This window comes from Nelumbo nucifera, chromosome 2 (genome assembly GCF_055504915.1).
Source record: "Nelumbo nucifera cultivar China Antique chromosome 2, China Antique-T2T, whole genome shotgun sequence".
Lineage (NCBI taxonomy): Eukaryota > Viridiplantae > Streptophyta > Magnoliopsida > Proteales > Nelumbonaceae > Nelumbo > Nelumbo nucifera.
This window is the reverse complement of record NC_142650.1, coordinates 20,597,719-20,620,322: the sequence shown is the minus strand read 5'-3', so window position 1 is coordinate 20,620,322 and position 22,604 is coordinate 20,597,719. Positions and strand designations below refer to the sequence as shown.

Here is a 22,604-nt window from a genome sequence, read left to right as displayed (position 1 = left end):
TGACTACAACAGACGAAATTGAAGAAGAAGAAGGGGAAGTTGAGGATCCGGAGGCTCAGGAAGTGACAACAGAGGAGCAGACACACCAGAAATATCATTACAAGCCATATTTGGGTCGAGCTCGCCAGACTATGAGAATCGAAGGGGCTTTGGGGTCCCAGCGACTCACGGTGCTCATTGACAGTGGGTCGACTCACAACTTCATAGACCCGAAGGTGGTCTAAGGGTAGGAATACCAGTGACAGCAGACACCCACTTTCAAGTAATGGTGGCAAATGGGGAGAGCTTGCAATGAGTGGGAAGGTGTCAGGGATTACAGATTCATTCCCATGGCTCTGTCATCATTGCAGATTTCTATTTACTTGCTCTCAGGGGCTGTGACGCAGTGTTGGGAGCTCAATGGCTTATGACTCTAAGACCTGTGACATGGGATTTTGCTGCGTTAACGTTGCAATACACAGATGGAAGAGGAGTGCATACTCTTGCTGGATTAAAGGAACTAGAACCCAGAATAGTAGAAGCCAATGACGTACCGAGAAGTTTTACTGCAGCCAGTCAGATGTCTCTGTTGCATTTTTGTTCATGGTCAAAAGGCCCGGAAAACCAAGCATCAGAATCCTGAAATTCAAAGAATGTTAGAACAGTTCTCTGAGGTGCTTAAGGAGCAGGAAGGGTTGCATCCCAGGCGGACACATGACCCTTCCATTCCTCTGAAGACTGAAGGAGAACCGGTGAAGGCACATCCTTACAGATATCCCCATTTTCAAAAGAATATCATAGAAGAAATTGTCCGTGAAATGCTAAAACAGGGAATCATCAGACCTAGCTGTAGCTTTTTCTCTTCACCAGTTTTACTGGTGAAAAAGAAAGATCGATGATGGATGGCGGATGTGTGTTGATTAACGGGAATTGAATCAAATCACCTTAAAAGACAAATATCCTATGCCTATCATTGATGAATTGCTTGACGAAACTGCTTGGAGCCAGGGTGGATATCATCAAATCCGAGTGGCAGAGAAGGATATCCACAAAACTGCATTTAGAACGCATGAATGGCATTATGAGTTCTTAGTAATGCCCTTCGGATTGACTAATGCGCCTGCTGCTTTTCAGACGCCAATGAATGAAGTCTTCAGGAAATTTCTGCGCAAATTTGTGTTAGTATTTTTCGATGATGTGTTAGTTTATAGCAAGAACATGCAGGAGCATTATGAACATCTGAGACGGGTCTTTGAAGCATTACAACACCCCCAGTTGCTTGCAAATAGAAACAAGTGTGGTTTTGCAGTTGAGCAGGTGGCGTACCTTGGCCACTTGGTCTCTTTCAAAGGTGTGGAAATGGACCCAGGGAAGGTGCGGGGTGTGTTGGAATGGCCACAACCCAAATCTGTTACAAAATTGAGAGGACTCTTGGGATTGGCAAGCTTTTACCGGAAATTCATGAAAGATTTTGGCAAGATAGCTGATCCACTTACTCAGCTATTACGAAAGGAGAATTGGAGTTGGGAAGATGAGGCCGAGGAAGCTTTTAAAACACTGGAAATAGCCTTGACCACAGCACCCGTGTTGGCAATGCCGAACTTTGGGGAACCATTTGTCGACTCTGATGCCAGTGGCGGAGGAATCGGGGCTGTCCTCTCACCAGGATACCATCCCATTGCTTATTTTAGCGAAGCATTGCATGGAAAGCATTGGGAGCTCTCAACTTATGACAGAGAGCTCTTGGCTGTCGGTTTCAACAGTACAGAGGTGGCGTTCTTACTTTATTGGGAAGCAGATTTCTGATTAGGACAGATCATCAGAGTCTGGGTTTTATCTCAAGACAGAGGGTCACTACTACTACTCAACAGAAATTGCTTAGGAAGTTATTGGGTTATGATTATGAGATTTGCTATAGGAAGGGGAAAGATAATATAGCAGCTGATGCCTTGTCAAGAAGGCTAGTGGGGCCGGAGTTCTATGCCATTTCTAATCCCATTCCGAGCTGGGTGGAAGATATTCGAATGGAAACTTCCAAAGGTCCTGCTTTTACAGCAACTTGCCAAGAAATAGCCAATGGAAGGCATGCGGCATGCCGACAATAAATACTATTTCAAGAATGGACTGGTTTGGAGGAAAGGCAGAATTGTACATAGCCCAAGTTCGGCCGGCGTATAGACGGAAGTTGTTTGATGAGATTCACAGTTCAGTAACTGGTGGACATTCCGGGTACCATAAAACTTGGAAGAAGCTGCAGACTTTGTGTTACAGGAAGGGGAGTAGGAAGGAAGTCAGAAATTGGGTACGAGAATATGAAACTTGTCAAAGACACAAGGCTGAAAATGTTCCCACTCCAGGGCTCCTTCAGCCACTACCGATTCCAGAGAGGATTTGGTCAGAGTTGGCCATGGACTTCATTGAAGGATTGCCGATCTCAGAAAGGAAGTCTGTGATCTTCGTGGTGGTTGATCGATTATCCAAATATGATCGTTTTATGGCCTTAGCACATCCCTACTCTGCACGAATGTTGCTAGACTCTTCATGGCACAGGTGTTTAAACTTCATGGAATGCCCGTCAGTATAGTCAGTGATCGTGATCCCGTTTTTACTGGGAAATTTTGGAGAGAACTTTTCAAATTGCAGGGAACAACACTCAAGATGAGCACTGCATACCATCCGCAGACAGATGGACAAACTGAAGCACTGAACATGACACTGGAGGCGTATTTGCGTTGCTTTGCAAGTTCCTAGCCCAATTCATGGGTCCGTTGGTTACCCTTGGCTGAGTGGTGGTGTAATACCTCCCCTCATTCCTCCACCCAATCTACTCTCGTATGTGCCTGGAACTACCAAAATTCAGGCTTTAGATGAAGAACTCAGAGACAGGGAAAAGTAATACAGAGGCTAAAAGAACACTTGGAAAATACTAGGGTAAGGAAGTATGTCGATCTGCGAAGAACAGAGAGGAATTTTGAACCCAAGGATATGGTGTATATCAGACTCCAACTATATCGCCAAGCTTCAGTTGCGGTTAGGCGTTCTTAGAAACTATCAGCTCGTTATTTTGGAGCTTTTAAAGTTCTGGAAAGGATGTTGAAACTACCATGTTTGGGAGATATTGAAATAAACACTTATTTTGTACCGGGGCCACGTTTGGTGAACCATTTATCAAATCACTTATTGTATTTTTTAAGCACTTATTGGGGTGGGGGTGTTTGATGAGTTAACTTCTCCACAAGTGCTTATGTTGGTGTAAATAACATTTTTAGCCCTCACTTTTTAAGCACTTATTGGGGAGGGGATGTTTAGTGAATTACCTTCCCCACAAGTACTTATGTTGGTGTAAATAACATTTTTAGCCCTCACTTCACTCTCTTATAAACAATACTTTTCATATGATTATATTATATATTTCAATGAAAAATTGTCGCGTCATGACACATGAGAGCCCACATAGGCCCATACCATGTGTATATTAACAACAACAACAATGTTATAAAATAATAATAAATACTTCTAGAAAATACTTTCAAGGATCATTTTCAGAAAATACACAAGATCTCGCACCCATCCGCCTAACCCCACGTGTTTCATGATTCAATCGCATAAAACCAGGGAGATTCAATGTATAAAGAAAAAAAAAATCTCAAAACTCAAAGGATAAATCTCTTAAACTATCCCTACTTCACCAAATTGACAAACTATACCTTTGCTGTTTACATATTGTCTTAACTAACCTTTAAGTTTTCTGACAATTGACATGTTGTTAAACACTAACGAAAAAGAAATAAAATATTAAATTTACCCTTCACTATTCATCCAAATTTCAAAATAAAATCCAACTGACTGTATAAACCAATTCATTGCTCTTCATGGGAGAGGATGTGGTGTTTCCGTCGTTACTATAATTGCCATTTCCCAATCCCAACAGCCATCTCTCTCTCTGTTTTATGATTTTATCAAATTTCTGGAGCTGTCGTTGGTGGGGATTAGGTTCTGAAATAGTGGCTCCCACCACTCGATCTCCATCAACGTAGCAAAGATCAGTCTTTTTCCTTTCTTTTCTTTCAACGCTCGTTTTATATTCATAATACATCGACGTCGTATTTCAGAGGGTTTGTCAAGCATATAAAGTCCAATCCAACCTGAGCTTTCTATTTTGCCGATTCTCTCTCTCTCTATCGCCTCTATGTTGTATGTTCTTATTGAGTTCTTGCTCAAAGAAGAAACTCAATATTAAAAAAGGATGGAGTTCTTGTATAACCAACTTTCCAAATCTTCATACAAAGAGTCCCTAAAAGTTCTAGAGGTTGATATACAACACGCCAATGCTTTGTGAGTTTTAATCGCTTTTCTTTCTCTTGTTGCTTACCCGTGTTTCTGTTTTTCTTCCCTTTTGTTTATTTCTTTTTCATCTGTATCCTCCAAGCGTATCTATTATTTCTTTTATCCATGCTTTTGAGGGCATTTCTGTGCTTCGGTAATTCATGACCGAAAAAGAAGGCAAGAGATATAGCAACATGGAGTTGGATGGGCTTTTGGTCTGTAAAATGGAGTTCGGTGATGCTTCAGTGAGTCTTCTCCGATTTTATGGCTGACGGAAGCTTGTAAATCGAATGGAGGCCTTACCACCGCAACAGCGGTTGCGTGTTACCCAAGTCTAGAGGCGATCTCTCCAAAGGGTCTCCTCGGAATGGCATGATATTGTGCCTTTACTAATCGTTCGGAGAGGTACCAGTGGTGGTGGTAGCAATGGGGGCGGGGAAGGGGCAGCAGCAGGAGAGAGAAAATTCACTGTTCATCGTCTCCCACCTTGAGACGAAAAATAGAGTAGTGGCGCAAAGAACAAGGTTTGAGTATCTTCTGAACATGACGGGCTCCAACAAGGCCTTGGGTGAAGAAACATGTCCTGCACCACCTTCCCTGGCCCCACCCCGCCCCCGATCAATGTCTTTCCATTCCTTCCCTCCGCTTGCCACCTGATTGACGAACCTTAATCATTCAATTGCGAGGCCGACGACCTTGGGGACTGAATTCTCCGACGAGTCAATGGTTGTCTAGCACCGGTGATCGTGTGGCTGTCGTTGCCTGCGACGACGATACCAAAATCACCGCCAAAGCTTCAACTTCCAACAATGGTAGTAAACAATAAGAGTATTTTAGGAATCTTAAAATAATTATCACTTACATGATGCCATATGTGAACGGAGTATGATAGTATTTTAAGACAATTATCAAAAAAATTAAAGTATTTTAAGACAATAACTAAACAGTTAGGTGGAGTTCGCCAATTTCAGTTGGATAATTTAAGAGATTTACCCAAACTCAAATTAAACAGGAGAATATTTGCATTTGTCTAGACTCTAGACTCTAGAGGTAGAGCCCAAGGCCCATTCTTGTTTGGACTAAGGTGTCTTTTCCTTTTCACCAAAGTTTGAAATTAAACTCGATTTTGATTTTTCATTTTCAAAAGTAACAATACCTATCCTGGCGTAGATGGGTTGGGCCTGGATCGGCCAAAGTTGTTAAGTTCAAGTGGCCAGGGATCGACCTTTTATCTAGTAAATATAGATTCTACATTGACATTCTTACTATAAAAATAAAAAAAAATTAGAAATCCTCATTGTTTTCATTATTTCCCATTACCAGGGATCAATCTAGTTTTCCAAGATTTCATTATTTCCCATTCCCCCTGTTTTTTCTTTCTTTAATTAATGAAATAAAGGGCAACTTAGTCTAGGCGGGGTGTTCTCTTGACCAACTCCCTCCCCCCTCCCCCCGCCCCCTCAAAATCCTAAAACCGAACACCCCCTAAGAAACACATTATTCCTCATTGTGCATATAACTCCTGATTTTGAACAGACTTATATGTTAGGAATTTGCTAAATTTTTAACGGCTTTGGCCCAAAAGTCCGAGTCCAATGCAGTTAAAATCTTTAAATCGGATACCCAATTTGATCCAACCCTATTGGCTCAAGTTTGGGCCAGCCTTCATTGGGCTTTGGTTTGGGTTAAAGCTGAACTTCGTATTAGTATGAAAAGTTACACAGTTCTTTGGCTCTTTGTCCTCGTTGAAGCCAAAGTCACATTGAAATGGCGAACTGCAAAAGCGAAAGAAAAAATAAAATAAAATAAAAACAAAAACAAAAACAAAAAATAAAAACATTACCAATAATAGTGGTATTATTTATGAGACAGGTTGGGTCGAGTTCAATAATCATATTTGAACAGACTTAGTACAGGGCAAGTATTCTATATTTTTATTTATGTATTCTTGTAAATTTTGTTGGGCACCTAATTTTTATATTGTAAATTTAAGTTATTGTTTTATTTAATTTTATATTTATAGATTTGTTATTTAATTTAAGAAATTAAGAAAAGTTTTATTACTAAATAATAACCTACTGTATGGATCATTTGAAATGATTTTTTTTTTTTGTTTTTACTTCTTAGTAGAGATAACTATCACTAATTTTTTGAGAGTGGAAGTCACTACCATTTGAATGAATTCACACACAGAAAGAAAGTTTTAATTTGAGGAATTCACATCAGCACCCATAGGCATCCAAACAATCAAAACCCACCATTTGTTATCGTGCACGACTTCACCCTTAATGTGTGTGGAGCTAATGGGGCAGAAGTTAGCTCCAAACATTTGCACAAAAGCCCATAAGAACGATTCAGTTCATCATTTTGATCAAGTTCGAATGTGAAATATAAGCAGGAGGGGGCATGCCGGAGTTCAAATCTGCCCCCGACAACATCCCACAATGTCGGAGTTCAAATCCCGATGATGACATCATCACTTCTGGAATCATCATCAAGAATATACGGCTTGAATGTGCTGTGGGACGTTGTGGGGATAATCTTGTGGGGGCAAATTTGCTCTCGCCGGATGGATCGGGTTCAGACTTCAGAGGCAACTTGTTGCAACAGTGGACGTGAGGCGGTGGTTCAGTGGTAAGACAGGAAAAACAGGGGCTGGAGAGAGAGAGAGAGAGCGCGAGCAGCAAGTCTGCAACGCCCCAATTTATTTTTGATTATCAAATCCTCTTTCTTTATTTGCTGAAAATGGGCTTTTCTGAATCTGTCAAAACAATCATTCTTCTATAGTTCCTGTTCATCTCAACTTCCCCAATCTGTGCTCCAAAGCTAGAAAGGTAACAACCCTACAAGCCAGAACCTATCTTCTAACCTTTCACAAAATGAAGTTTTACTCGAAGTCCCTGTTTATATTCTCTAGTACAAAAAATTCACCCCAGCTTAAAATTCCGTTATTGCAGACTTCAAAACAACAAAAGGCTTCTTCGTCTACAACACAGCATCTTCGGTTTATCAGTGGTGGAAAACCATCGAAACCTACACGAAGAATGTTGGGAAGAAGAGTCAGAGTCCGGATTTCCTGCACTCGAAATGGTGTGGACAGTGATGCACTTCCAATAAGAAATAAATACATCACAGGTACGTTGTTTATATAGAAATAAGGGTAAAATTCCCTTTAAACTATAATGTTTTTATTTTTGAAATTAATTAAAAGGAAATAGTGAAAAAATGAAAGGGAGTCCTTTGAGACTTGCCCCCTTTGACCCTTTGGACTCCAAACGAACGATAACTCCATTAAACGAAGGTGCTATCCACCATTGTAGGAGACCTTCTTGGGTAGGATAGAACTACAAGAGGTCTCCTGAAGTATTGTTAGACATGTTGGACAAGGGCCAGGGTGAGATGTCCCGATGTCTGAAGGACTAGGAATAATTCCAACGTTAACCTCCCCATTTTTCTTCAATTTCCAATATCCGGAACTAAAGTTCAGGCCTACTCGGCAGGATGGGAAATGGTGGTGCTTAAGCAGATTCCATATATATGATGATGATTGCATCATCCTCCCTCCAAGCAAACCGGAAGGACTGCATACCTTTTTACAGGATTATCAACATCAAGGGAAAGTAAAATCAGGACCGAATCCTTCATTATCATGATATGGTGTTCATATAGAGGACCCAACATCTCAGCAACAACCGGCTATCATTTGCAGAGCACATTCTGAAACATTTGAAATCTTACAATCGCATTATTTTCTTCATTTATTTTTGTACTGGTGGATTCCCATCAGCGTTGAAGGCTATGGCAAGAGAAGTTGGACCATCTGATTCTTCTATTCAAAAGAAGAAGACCTATGATTCGTTATTGAATCCCTTTGAAGAAGATTGAATCCCCATCTATATTTTCAAGGGTTCATTGTGAAGATTTAAGGAACTAAACAAGTGGATTTTCTACCCCTGACTTAAGCTCGTCTTATGCAATCGTTAATGGTGGATATCACTAGGCTTTCATGGTGTTTTCGTTTAGAACCTAAAAGACTTGGGTTTCCTCTATTTTTTTCACTTTAACTTTTTTTTTTAGTTTTAAAAATAAAAATATTAGTTAACAGAAGTTTCACCGTTTGGTATTCCTCCACACATGAGGAATGGGGTGCCCATGTCAACACCAGACGTGTTCATTTCTGATTGGAAATGCACCCCTACCCACACCATTTTGAGTGCAGGATATCTGGACTCCAATCAAGGGCAGGAATATGAGGAAATATTGGCTTTTATGCGAATTTGAAGCTAACGGGACAAGCTCACGTCCGTCCCATTAGCTTGCACACATTAAGGGTGGACTCGTGCAAGATGACAAGTGGCGTCTTTTGATTGTTTGGGGTGCTGATGTGAATTGTTATTTGAGAATGAAAACAACCACTTTTGATATGCTCTTTATTTCTTAAAACTAGTGAGGGGCGCCTGTGCACGGGCGAATAATACAGAATAATTGAGAGTAATAAATGATAAAAAAGAAAAGAAATGATTAAAAAACTAAATGAATTTCTTCTATTACAAACACATGATCCTATAGAAACTGCATTCATTATTTATGATACAATTAATTTGGCAAGATTATGTTTAGAATCATCTTTCTTTTTTGTTATATCACCTAGAGTCACCTAAATACCTTGTCAACTATGGGATTTACAAACATAAGGAAATATTTACATAGACTACCAAAGTGATAAAAAATATCAAAATATCTAACTGATGTAGAATGGATACATGTTTCACAAGGACAAGAATTACAGGACATCACACATCACTTACTCTTCAAAGTTTCACCAACAAACTCTGCAATTGCCTTGACTGCCTTATCATCAGCTTCATCTTTGGTTGATCCACTTGATTGTAGGTCCTTTTATCCAATCTTGAAGGATGGATCTCCACCATCAATCACATGCAATTTATTGATGGAGATTTCATCTTTTTGCAAACTGCAAACATCTTATCTAGTGGACAGAGCCCAATCTTTGCTACCCTCCATCAAAATCAAACAAATATTTGTGTAAGAAGTAGGGACAAAAGACTATGAAAAATGGAGAAGGGGAAAGGACATAGAATAAGCAGTCAATTACAGCGTCGTTTCAGTAGAAAAAAATTGTAGTAGCATTGAATTAAACATCTAACGCAACCCTCATTAAATTGTGAGATCAAACTACCAACAACCCAAATGCATGGGACACATGTAGGATGCAGGTTTAAATTGTCATTGTCTAAAATGCTTGGATACCAAGAATAAACAAATGGATAACACATTTATAACCATCTAATACAGGATCACATACATAAAGTACACACGCAGGATACAAGATAGGAACATTGCCCAATGATGGCCCTGGCAAGCCAAAGTCTTGGAAAAGAGAATTGAATAAGCCATATAAGAGAAGGTGCTTCTAAGTTTAGATTTGGAAGCATTAACTTTTGGACTTCATCTTATTAACCAAAATGTAAAACCAAATAAAAACTTTGATATCCAAATAAATACAAATATATTCACAACTAATGATGGATCAATTCATTTGACCCAATACAAACAATAATAAATGAGAAAAATGGATAGAAATTGTTGTCTTAGAAACCTTCCACTAAAAAAATTTATGATTTTACCAAGGATCTCAACACAAAAATTGGAAATTTTGTACAATGCAAAACTAAAACAAAAAAAAAACAAGGTAAGTTACAATTATATCTAATTTGGATTGAAAATGAAGAAAATAGAATAACAAAAGAAGCTAAACATAAGGTTCATGGATTAAAAACTTTAATTGTTCAGTGTTCACTAACGTTTTCATATTATCCTTCCCCACATAATTAATGAATGTTTTTTTTTTTTGGTTGTTGACAGAGATGACATTGACAAATTTGGGGAAAACAGCGCTTGTTTGTTGTTTTCAAGGCTCTAAAACCACACTTGTTTGTTCTGTAAGAAAACAAATCAAATAGTTAGATCATGAAAAGATCGATTCCATAGCATCTTCTACCCAAATGATTCCATAGCATCTACTACTCGCATGCTACAATAGAATTCCTACAAAACAAATAAACACAAAATAATCAGAACATAGGAATCAAAAACCAAGCAACCATCTTATATTTCCCTGCAAATGGAAGAAGACGGTGGGAATGGAAGAGTACACTGGGAAAGGAGAGGAAAACTCTCAAGTCAAGAACACCCATCAGAATTCGCATGTTCGAATTGTTGTCAAATGGAGTCATCGAAAAACAGTGAACCAAAAAAATCAGATGTTTATAAAACCAAATCTACTTCTTCCAATCGGAAGATATTGACTATATGTTAAAGAACTTAAAAGACAGAGTTGTTGCATCTTGCAACAAAATATTTGAACTGTGATTAGCAACATTCAAGGAAGAAAGTGTAGACAATAATAAGAGCATAGGACTATCCATCTAGGAATCAATATACCCACTTTTAATTTATATTCCTCCAAATTCTAAGATGCAATCTGATCTCATTTCCATGTTCAAAGTGGGTTTATTCCATACATCTTAAGAAATTGCAAATAACCCATCAGCCGTGGACTCCCATATATACCTAAAAATAAAAAAGAAAATTTATATTGGTTTTCCATGTCCGCAAAGGATCCAAGAGAGAGACAAGAAAAACTTTCAAAATTAATTGGTCAAAACGTCAAAATGTTACTATCTGTATCGATGACTGAACATAGTCAACAACAAGATGCACAGAGTAAAACCCAACTTCAAAACTGCCCCGTTGAGGTTAAGGTCACCTCTAGTATGCGTTTTCTCCACAAAAGTTGCATAAGAAAGAAAAATCTGACTTGGTACAATCCAAAACTGAACAATAAGCATCACAATGTTTTCTTGTCTAGACCAAATAAAAATAGTTTCCATCAAACGCAACACTAACAAGAAACCTAAAATACCAACAAGATTCACCTAACCAAAACCAAAAAACACAAATCGTCAAAACCAGCAAACCCAAAACTGGAAGAAAATAGATAGCTTCGACTTACGAAAACCCCCTTCGCCGAGAACTAGAAATCAATACCTACAAAAAACAGACAAATAGAAACCAACCTATTAGGGTTACAGAGAAAGAGAGATTGAGAGAGATGTTACCTGCAGTTTAGTGTTGAACTCTTGGCAAGATTCGGTGGCATTAAAAACGGATGATGCTAACAAGTTCACAAACCCATTCCTCTCAACAATGCCTCATGAGGTGGTGACTCGTCGCGCCTCCACCTCCTGCAAACAATGTCAAAACGAGAATACCGTAAGGAGAAATTGCATATCAAGAAAAGGGACAAGTGTTGGTATTGGGTTGTCACATCAAGAAAATGAGCAAGCCACTCCTGTTACACGAGATAGGGAGAGAGGATGAATAAGATAGGGCGATAGAAGTGAGTTTTCAGAAGAAGTGGGAGGAGGACAATAGAGAGGTAGCGAGGAGGGGGAGGAGAGTGAGGGAAGCGAGGAAGCAGGAAGAGAGGTAGAGAAGAAAGAGAGAGTGGGAAGAGGAAGTGGAAAGAGAGAGAGAGAAAGTGGAGTAGTGAGACACGTGCCACACATGCACTGAAAGTAGTGAGACACACATGCTCGATTTTTTCTCTCGTGCGATCATTGATCTACTCAATATTTTTGAACCGTCATTGATCCGGACGATTGGGCCATTTGGACCAGAAATTGGTCACTCGAACAGTTTTGGTTTTACCCCGAACCGCCATCTAGCCCAAAACCACTGAAATGGTCAAAAAAATCATTGACCTAAATGATTGAATCGTCAACTCGTTCGACCCGGACAATGGTTAGCGGTTCGGCATTTTTTATTATTTTGTTTTGAAATAAAAAACAAAAAAGAAAATGACAAACATATCCCAACTAAACATTCAATGACTTAGGGTTTTGTTTTTCCAAAACCCAACATCTTTACAAGCTTCACCGAAGAAGACGACGACAGCACACCGACACCTACCTTCCTGAAGTCTGAACAACCACCCGCCGGCGACCAAGATTTTCTGTGGAAGTCAGCGAACACGGTGGAAGACTCTGTTTCCTTTGTTTTGGAACATCTCTGATCTCTTGAAACAAAAGGCATCTCTTGAAGGGAACAACAGCGACCACTGTGGACATCCAACCTCCGACGACCAATCTTAGCTGCGACTGCTGGCAACCACTCTGAAAGGAGTACAACGGCGACTATAAGGTAAAAACTTGCATGTGATTATGTTTTTTTCATTTTCTCTAATTTGATCATAATCTTTGTGTATTAAACCATTAACTCATTACCCTTTTTTCCTTTTTGCAATACTGTTATTTCTTGCATCAAGAATCACCATTTGCATCGGCGACCACTCCATTGGAACTAAGAACCACTGCAAAATTACATTCCTTATTTTCTAAAAGTGATTTGAAGCTTAAAATGGTATATTAACGTGTTTTTTAAGCTTAAAGCCTTAAACTTTGGATTTATATCATGCCTCATGCTTTATTCGTATACTTGAATCGGTTAATCTTGTCTTTTTGTCTCTTTAGCTATTTGAAGAAATTCATTCTCTTAAAAACTAGAAAGTTAGAATTGAAATTCATTCTCTTAATTTCTTAGAGTAGTTACTTTCAAAAGGGCAAAAATGTTGAAAACTTGAAATGCTCACTGTAGTTTTTTTATTTCAATTTATTTTATTAATATAAAATAATATATACTTCATACGGATTTCGTTTGATTTGCTTGATAATATATATTTCAGCATATTAAGACAAAAGTGTTGAATTGTTTGATAATGTATTTCAGATTAATTTTTGGTCGTTTATCTGATTTCAATTTAATTATTGATAGTATACATATTTCACCACTAGTATTTTTTCCTAGCTTTTTTTCCTCCCAAGTGCTTCTCCAAACAACATTAGATATCTGTATGGTTGAATTTTTCCTCATACAAATTGGAGGAAAAATATTTGTATTTTTTTGTAATTTTCTATGGGTTTTTTGGAATTTTTTTTGTATTTTATTATTTTTATACTTAGATATTTTTATTTTTTCATATGATGTTCTTTTCCCCATATTTTTTGTGTATTTTATTTAAATTTTATTATATATAATTTTTTTGTTTTTAATTTATTTATGACATAACGGGTCAAACCGTTCGACCTGAACGGTTGAACCGCCAAACCGAAAAATGGTGCCCAAAACAGTCCCATTTCTGGATCGGTTTTTAAAACCCTGTATCTACTCACACGAGTAGATTCCATTTATCGCACCGAAAGCACACCCATTGACATTCAAAAGGACCAAAACTATTACATTCAAGGTAGGAGCAAACAGAACCTCACAAAACTTGTGGGTTGTGAGGGCCACGACTGACCACATGGTAGCGGAGACATGGTTTTATTATTTTTTTTATTTTTGAGATTATAAATATTTATTTATTTCTATAATTTTTTGCTATGATTTAAACTCTAATAATAAATATTTACAATAAATGTACGGATGATCTATTATGTCCATAAACCCATTCAATTTTTTTGTTACATATTTACTTTTTAAACTTTAGTTTAATTTTTAGAATAAAATATGCAAAATATTTTTTTGATAAAAAATAAATAATTATTTAGTTTTTGGAATGAAACATGCCAAATAAGTATTTAATCCATCATGTCCATAAATCCATTCAATTTTTTTGTTACATATTTAATTTTTTAAATTTTAATTTAATTTTTAAAACAAAACATGCAAACAAATTTTTTGAATGAGACATGCAAAATATTTATTAATTTTAGAATAAAAATAATATATATCCATGAAGCCATTCAAAAAATATTTGTTTAATATTTAGAATAAAATATGCAAAATAATTATTTGATTAAAAATAAATAATTATTTAGAAAAGGCAGAAAATTTGTTTGATTCAATAATTGAAATTAGGTAACACTTGGCAAAGTGTTTAAAACAAATAAAAAGAGTTTTTAGTAATATTTAAAATTAAAAAAAAAAATACACATTGATATATTTCACATGATAATCTATAATTTGAGTGTGAATATAATTATGGCCTCAAAAATATGAAAAGAATTATTATTTGTTTAATTGAATACTTGTGTTAGATAATAATTGAAAAAAATATTTAAAAATGTTTTTAAAAAATTTCATAATAACAAATGAAAATTAGTTTACTAACACATTAACCCTTAAAATTGGATAATTTATATAATAATTGAATTTTTATGTAATTCATTTAAAGTTGTAAAAATCATACTGGGATTCAAATGTTGAATTTTTAAGTTATAATATATTTAAAATTTGAAGTTGGAACTGAATTAAGTATTTTATTAGATAGTATGTTTTTGTTCCCTTTTGTTGATTATAATATGTTTTTTTCTCATAAAACCCATTAAAACATGTGATTTTTATGTACAAATAGCTCATTTAAGTCTTATATTTAGTGATATTGTTGTTTATTATGTTTTATTTGAGTATTTATAGCATTTCCATGTATTTCCATGCGTATCTTAATTTTTCGTCTATATTCATGCGTATTCAAAGCGTATCCCAATATGTCTCTTAAATTTGACTTTCTGATACACATAGCGTTTCCAATACTTTGAACCTTGCTGAAAAGTATTCTGGATAATAAATCCAACCCAACAAATTGTATCCCAAGTTTTTTCTGAATGATAGGGTTAAAAAATAGGGTAAATTATGAAGACCCCCTGTGTTATGGGGTCAGTGAGAAAGACACCCTATACTTTAATTTATGACGAAAACCTCTCTGAACTTTTACGTTGTGACTAATAGCCCCTCAACCATTTAAGTCAAATGACAGCTCTAAATAACTAAAACACCCTATTAAACTTTCTCTATATTATTTTTCTTGCCATTTTCTCTTAAAACCTAATTGACCCAATTTATTTCTTTCACAGGAAAATACTTTTTGTCATATCACTGGTGATCATTACCGGAAAAGAAAAAATCTCCTGTTAGTTCATTAAGAAAAAATTCGTGTCCACCCTCCACAACACCAATGTGAACTCAAACTATGGGTATAGTAGAAACTTAGAAAATGATGGGAAGGAGAAAACCAATAATGGTGACAATACAAAAGAAACAGAGAGAAAGTCAAGGTCACACTATTTTATTCTATAATTAGCGTTAACCCAAACTAGAAACCAATAACAATAGTAATAGTAGTAATTGATAAACATTAACATTTTCTGGCCAAACTAATATCATATTTTATCATGAGATTACTCATTAGAAGCTAAAATCAACTTCCTAATGGGGCTCAAACAAACATGCTCACCGGTCACCACTCTATTTCTGCAAAATCCAGTTACAGAATAAGAATTCATTTTAGTTTACAAAATAACAGCATTATTTCATGATTTCTCTTGACAAGAAGGATTAAAACAAGAAAAAAAAAAGGAATAGGAAAGCCCAAAGCACCAACTCCAAATATTTCTCTCTAGGATCTCTCTGTGCATTGTTAACATCGTTCAAATCATCAAATGAAGAGGGGGGATTCAAAATCCAAAAAGAAAAATTGGTGAAGCTAGGTGCATGACGAATTTAAAGTCTAGATATGCTGGAACATATTAAAACCAGCTCCAGTTAGGTCTTGGATAGTGACGTCAATGAAAAGTAACTAAAATCACATGATCTCTGTGTTCGTTTATGCTTATCTTGCTACGGACGTAGGTCCAGTTCTTCAGATTTGATCCCGTTGAACTGAAACTGGAAAACGGGATATTAGTACCCTTTTGGAATTCAAACAAAAGAAAGGGATCTACGATTTGTTTTGTTAGGAAATTTTCTTCTGAATCTCCATCGAGTCTGGCAACAAGGTAGCCCGAACTATTAATGGAAAATGCCTGCCCAAATTCCTCCGAGTTGTGTGCGTTGAGGCCTTCTAAGCTGAGATGATTGCAAGGAGGGTTCTTCCCTGCTTTTCTTGTCATTCCGTAATTCAGCTTCGATCCGTGGCTTGTGAGTGTTTGAATCAATTCTTTGTTGCCTCAATTTCTTCTTCATACATGAATTCCATAAGTTATTTATCTCTGCTTCCATGAAACTGTGGTGGAATTTGAGTTGAAAGCTTCAGCTGTTAAGCGGGCTGTGAAAACAATGTTAAGATTTCAGGTCAGTATTTAAATACATGGGGCCTACGAATTTATTACTGAAGTGGAACTTCATCATTAGTTCCACAGCCCACTGAACATTTAAAGTGTTTGGCTAATCCGAATTCCAAATCCACACAGACACTGTTGCTGGAAATTGTTCTTCAAGGTTGGACTTGATAACGCCAATGAGATCAAAACCCTTCATTGTTTCATTGCGAGGAGCATCTCTCTCGGACTCAACTCCATTGCTGGATTCTAAAAGAAGGGAGGCATCGTGTCCCTGCAAAAATAAAAGAAAACCAAATCAACTAGAAAGGGTAATTTAGGCATTTAAAAAAGTTAAACAGTCAAATGAGAATCTTTTTCTAGGTTAATTAACAGAACGCTAATGAAAGCGGTCTATGTTTAACGGTAAAATTAATTGGTCTTTGTCGCAAATTGAATACAAAGGGGTTTTTGTAATTTACCATAAAAATATGATCTTCTTTTTTAACTTTGGATTATGCTAGAATTAAGAATCAAAGTATCAAGTATTGTATTGTATGAGACAAGTTAGATATGAATACAGAAACAGATACGCTTTGGAAATGTATGGATACAAATGAAAATATATAAAAATGCTTGGATACGCTAGGGAAATACACGTATAAATACATTAATAATACTAATCCAAAAGCTGAATTATCTATGAATAAGATATAAACACATGATAAATGCATACTTCAATAGGTTATATGAAGAGAAATATTACAATAAACAATACCAGGACTCTAGAACATTCAAACATCATACAATAATTATCACTCTTCTAATTTTTATAATTATAATTTTCAATTTTACTGAATTTTGGGAATATTGATAAATTTAGTATTTTTATTTAAATAACAACTCTTTTAAATAATAAATATGTTTTCATTTTTAACATATAATGCTTTTATTTTACATATAATTGTAAAATAAATCAAATAAATCATTTAAGCTAGATAAAATAAATTATTTTTAATTTTTTAATTTTTAATTTTTTTATTTTTTTTGGGAAATTAAATCTTAAGTTATTCATTTCTTTTTTTGTAATTATAATTTTCTGTTTTCCATTAATTTTGTTATAATAACTCTATTTTTTTCAAATAATAACTATGTTATCATTTTTAACATGTAATTATGCGTAAAATAAAATATATAAATCATCTAAGGTAGATGAAATATATTATTTTTATAATTTTTAGTTTTTATTAACTTTTTGGGAAAAAATTAAATCTTAAATTATTCATTTCAGTTTTTATAATATTAATTTTTAATTTTTATTAAAGATGAAAAACAATACAAAAGTAATCAATATACAGTTTTGTCAAATAAGGCATGTATATGCCTCTGTATTGGTGTATATCAGACTGTATCCATTGGTGCAGTGCGACATGTCCCAATATGAAAGCGCATCATGCCAATTAGACCCGTTCATGGACCGGGCTAGGCCGGGTTCGGGCCGGGCTTTTACTCTTCATTAATGGAAATATGTTAGGCCCGAACCCGGCCCAACCAACGGGCCTACAACTTGGGCTCGAGCCCGAGCCCGAAGCCTGACCTAATAAAAAAAATTAGAATTTTTCCCTATTCAATAATCAATATAAATTAGAATTTATTTACATTAAAAAAAAAGAATATAAAGGAGGGAAAAAGGATGTGGAGAAGGGTTCGACTAAAAAAAATAAGGGAAAGAAGTGAAAAAAATAGGGGTATTCGACTAGGGCTTTTAGGTTTAATTATAGGTCAGGCCAGGTCGGGCTATTTTGGCAAATCCTGAACCCGACTCGAATTTATTACGTATCGGACCTTTTGGCCCGAGGTTAAGCCCGCGGGCCCATATACTTGTTCAAGCCCGTCCGGGGGCCAGGCCGGCCCGTTGGGCCACCCGGCCAATGAACAGGTCTAGTGTCAATATACACGACTCATAAAATACATAACGAGTTGTGGATAATCCATGGATACAGATACAATATACCATGTATTGGGAATACCGTATCGATATCCTTGGATAAAATTGAATTATTATCCAATCCAGCCCTGTAAAATAAAGTAACTTTGACTCACTTCGCATTTACCAAACAAAAAGTAACTTTGACTCTGCCCTTGTATATAGTCAACTGAACATTACTAGCCAAATGTATACATTGTACCAATCGCCTCTTGATATACCTCGCAAAAAGTTGACCCAATCAGCGTACCCGATCCAATTCAATCCGAAAAACTAGAATTAGGGTCTCATATTTAACTACTTGAATGGGGAAAATGACCCGATCCAAAAATTTTGGGTGGGGTTGGGTTATGGGTCAATCTGCTGATTCGATTGTCAAGTCTAATTGGAATTATTTATGGAGTTGTTAGAAGTTTTCACTCTTTATTTTATTCTATTTAGTCTTTACTTTTTATTGTTTACTCTTTAAATTGTTAAATGTTTAAATTTTTTATTTTATATTTGGAATTTTAAGGTTAATTCTTTTAATTTTGACATTTTTCATATATATTTTTTTATTTTTTATTTTTAATTATTTTTTGGAATGATCCAAATTGACCCACGAGTCAAATCTAACCTGAACATTTAAAATTAAAGTCTAGCATTTGACAAACTAACCCGAAATTCAACCGACCTGAAATCAACCCAAATTACCTTAATCTAACCCGAACCCGACTTACCCAACCCAATTGCCAGGTCTACCTCTTGTGCAAGTTGATACCAAATGGGGGCAGGAAGGAAGGATGAAGAATGCATGTGTCAGATCGTTGGGTGGCAATACCAGTTAATGAACCTATCTCAGATCGGCCCACGACTTAAGCAGTTTGGTCCACAGCCCACTTCGGGGCTCGGCTTCCCAAAAGTCAAATACTCTATCCATGAATCGTGACTAATAAAACAAGTGTCAAGAAGACTATATACGTGGCGGAGTCACTCCTACACAAATCCATGAGTCAAGAATCGAGATGGATCTGTTCTCGTTAAGGGTCAAAGGTTGCTTTGGTCATTGGATTTTCAAAATTTGAAATAAATAAATAAATAAACCCGACCTCCGTTATTGTTTGAAGTTTGAAATCAAGTAACTAGACATTCTATTTCTTCTTTACCATCTTCGTTCTTGATGGATTGGAATCATGAGGTGGCTATTTCAAGGTAGGTAGTACATGTCCCATAAATGTCATGTCTCAGAGTTGGGTCAAGGCTGGACCAAGAAGGCTAAAGCATTCAAGCCAAGGAGCTTCACAACTAATAAAAAAAAATCAGAAATTTAAATTTTGCAAGAAAGAGATTCAATGAAAAAGTGCTTTGTTAGGAATTTTTTATGCAAATTTTCCTTTTTTTTTTTTTTGAGAAATTGGAGATTCCTCAATTGATGCTTAAAATAAGTGATTCCTCAGGAATCAATTTTGAGGAATGGATATGTTCCTTTCATCAAACACATTCCAAGAGTTTTCCTATCCTTGGTTTGATTTTTCTGACATCTTTGTCTTTTTATAAAATAAAATAGTACTACGACTGTAGTTTTACCATGCAATACTTTTTCAGAAAGAGACCAATAAGAATTGATGATATCATGTGACATTGTGTCTTTATTCTAGCAAATAGATATTTTCTCGAATTTAGTTGAAACATTAATGCAAACTTTTGTTTGTTAAATAAACTAATTTACAGATGAACCTTTGACCTTCCCTTATTTTCTCTTTACCCACTTCTTTCATTTATTTTTTTCTTTTGCATATTATAATATTTTGTTATTTTTGACACTATTATTTTTAAGAGTATCGAAGAACCAAAAGGAGAAAAGAAAAAGAAAACAAAGAATTTTTCCTTATCTCGTTATCCAGTCTTCCATTCGGAATATGAGCCTAGGCTAGCATACATTAAATTAAGTACTACATATATTTTACTAAATGAATGACATCTAGAACCTAGGATACTCTACATTTTTTTATTTGTCATTTTGTATTCCCCAAACAAAGTGAAGGGACAGATTTGCTGTTTAATGAACAAATCCCAAGTTCTACTGTTATACAAATTTAACATGTGAGATGGATGGGGCCCTTGTTAAATGTCGAAAGTTTCAAACAATAACAGCATGCCACGTGGCAAAGAAAGTGTCTAATTGCCCTGATTTATTTCTGAAAATTAAAGAGAGAGAGAGAGAGAGAGCATTAATGATGATATGGAACACCTTGGTAGCATATTAGCTGGTATGGATAAGTAAGATTTTACATTCATGCATCCAAATGGGGATGGCTACTCATCTGATGGAAGATTGACCTATCATGTCTGCCCTTTATATGGCAGAACAACTTATTGCTACAGGCCCTAATAGCTAAGAATAATATACCACAACTGTAAGTTTTTGTCTTCATCTCTCTAAACAAAGAGTTCTCAATCAGATAAGATAATGATGCTGGTGACTGGTGAGTTCTATTAGAGAAGTCTAAGGTTGAGCTTGTCTATGGACTAAATTTACAGGCTGCTTTAGTCAAGATTCAATAGCGGTTGGTTTCTGACTACTATCTATTCCTGTTGGAATGAAACCATTTTAGTTGCTGGCCGGCGATTGGGGATTAGCGATTAAAGGTAATATATAAAAGGCGGATGTTCGAAATTGACCAGGACAGTGGGAAAGCTAGCTCGATGGATGGATACTGATAAGGTCGATTTGAAGAAATGGAAAATTGGAGAAAAAGAGCAACATACAAGAACCAGAATAGTTGAAAAATGAAAACGCGAAGGAAAATAGGAAGCCTGGCTATGGGCCCGGCCCTAGCGTAATTGACTGTATCACTATAACGGGTGACGGGTCCTATAAAAAAACAAATTTTCTGGAGAGTGTCATTTACGGATTTACCCCATAAACGATACTCTCGTGGAGGAAGGACAAATTATTTAGCCATCCACCAAAAATGTTAATACTCTTCCATCTCCATCCATCTTTACCCAGATAAGTGGAAGCGATATTGAACACTGACACCCTAAGTTATTTGGGCAATTTTTGTCTATGAATTATTTCATCACTTGGACTGCATTTGGATGCCAAGTAACATCGGTTCGGTTTTGTATCGTTTGGAAATTAGGTGTAATTATTATCAACATAAAATTATACTTTGGTTCAATTTTGTATATGTTTGGATGGGTTGTAGTTTTATACTTTTCTATCCATAGTTTTTAAAACTAGATCGGACCGGATGGTTAGACCAAAAAACTGAGAATCTATCAGGTGATCGGTTTTGTTTTTTTCCAAAATCAGATATTTGCGAAAAAATGTTGATTTGGTCCACAAATTGCTGAACTGAGCAGTTGAACTGCTTGAACCATTCAACAATTTTGACTGTTTTTTATTTTTTTGTCAGAATGGGCCAATCGTTCAATTTAAAGGTTGGACCATTTGACCTAGAAACCGGACCTCTGACCAGTTCGTTATCCAGATCGTTTTTAAAAACCTTCCTTCCATCTATCAGTATTTTGAAAAAAACAATATCAATGTAAAAAGTCATCGGTGTAAAAACCTTGCTTACACCGATGATGTTTTAGAGAGAATTTTTGGAAATATCACATTATCATAGAATGGGGTAAAAATAGTAATTATAGGCGATTGGACGTCATTTGATGAACGTGTCCAGCTTAAAAATGCTTTCAATCCCTCAACAGACAAAGTTAACTCCCAATAAATGAACTAGGCTTTAGTCGATTCATCCATTGGCCCTCAAGATCGTCACATGAGTAGATGAAGAGATTGCCAGGTGGCAAATACAAGTGGGGACCAATGATTTAAAAACCCACCGCCTGCTAAACTGGAAGGTTGCCTTAGAAACAAGGAAAGTAGTAAGTAACCTAATCCATTTCCCAGATGTTCGCGGGCTGGTACTTGGTAGGCTAGTACTATTGTTCTTTGACATAAAGAAGGGTAATTTTGTCAGTAAAAAAGTTCTCGCTGACCGAAATACCCCTAGGTAAGCGCATTACAGTGGGCGTCGCCGGGTAGGACTACACGTGAAGGGTAATAAGAAGACCATTTAATAACACTAAGAGCAGGACCTGTGGGCTGGGCTGAGGGTTGTGGGTACGTACATACACGGTACATAGGGCAGTGCAATCTACCCTGGTCCTCTGTCCTTTCTCCCCCATTCAAAATCATCGCAACG

General features: G+C 36.2%; 2 long non-coding RNA genes across 3 annotated transcripts; one reads left to right on the top strand and one right to left on the bottom strand.

Annotated features, from left to right (window-relative positions):
- Positions 1 to 6,591: 6,591 nt before the first annotated feature.
- On the top strand, positions 6,592 to 15,561 carry LOC148801977 (uncharacterized). 2 transcript variants are annotated; one of them, XR_016082757.1, is made up of 4 exons: positions 6,609 to 7,139; positions 7,263 to 7,440; positions 12,227 to 12,531; positions 15,243 to 15,561. It is a non-coding gene; the product is annotated as an uncharacterized LOC148801977 (long non-coding RNA). The 2 variants fall into 2 exon arrangements; XR_016082756.1 differs by lacking the exon at positions 15,243 to 15,561 and having other exon boundaries at positions 6,592 to 7,139; positions 12,227 to 12,657.
- LOC104595101 (uncharacterized) lies at positions 8,824 to 12,216 on the bottom strand. The gene is made up of 2 exons (XR_016082755.1): positions 10,775 to 12,216; positions 8,824 to 10,374 (listed from the first exon to the last, which is right to left on the bottom strand). It is a non-coding gene; the product is annotated as an uncharacterized LOC104595101 (long non-coding RNA).
- Positions 15,562 to 22,604: the final 7,043 nt, after the last annotated feature.